The sequence below is a fragment of the Antennarius striatus genome, chromosome 1 (genome assembly GCF_040054535.1).
Source record: "Antennarius striatus isolate MH-2024 chromosome 1, ASM4005453v1, whole genome shotgun sequence".
Taxonomy (NCBI): domain Eukaryota; kingdom Metazoa; phylum Chordata; class Actinopteri; order Lophiiformes; family Antennariidae; genus Antennarius; species Antennarius striatus.
This window is the reverse complement of record NC_090776.1, coordinates 12257107-12257592: the sequence shown is the minus strand read 5'-3', so window position 1 is coordinate 12257592 and position 486 is coordinate 12257107. Positions and strand designations below refer to the sequence as shown.

The window sequence follows — 486 nt, the reverse complement described above, 5'->3', positions numbered from 1 at the left end:
TCACCCGAAGCTAACGCACCAAGCGCCAATATTTTCAAAAACAAGTCCTCTTCCTTTGTCGCATTAGATTGGATGTGGGCCGCCGGTTAGTGGGCGGGATTGTGTGACGTAAGTGACAAGTTATTGGGCGGAACTGTGTGACGTAAAGGACATGCTGCCGCAGAAGGCTGGGCGATGTCTGTTGGACTGCGGTAAGCTAGTGTTAAATGCCTGTGGTGTTGTACTGTTCTATTTCACACATCACATTAATTAAACCTTTTTTTAAAAATGTTTTTTCCCCCGCTCATTTAAAAGTAGTCGATGACAATTTGTGCCGCTTATATGGTTGCATAGCAACAACCTCATTCGATTGCTAGGTGTAAAATGTCCAGTCGAAGCGTTACTGCTAACTAGCATACACATGTGACGTAGAGCAACGAACACCCCACGGGTGTGCACGGGAGACCTGCTCGGACTCATGTGGTCGCTGGCACAGCCTGGTAGTGG

General features: G+C 47.5%; 1 protein-coding gene across 1 annotated transcript in view; it reads left to right on the top strand.

The window, feature by feature from the left end:
• Positions 1–171: 171 nt before the first annotated feature.
• Positions 172–486, top strand: part of mettl15 (methyltransferase 15, mitochondrial 12S rRNA N4-cytidine) — a 67446-nt gene continuing 67131 nt past the window's right edge. The window contains exon 1 of the mRNA XM_068322906.1: positions 172–191. The gene's annotated coding sequence lies outside the window, so the exon portion shown is untranslated. The remainder of the gene's footprint in view (positions 192–486) is intronic.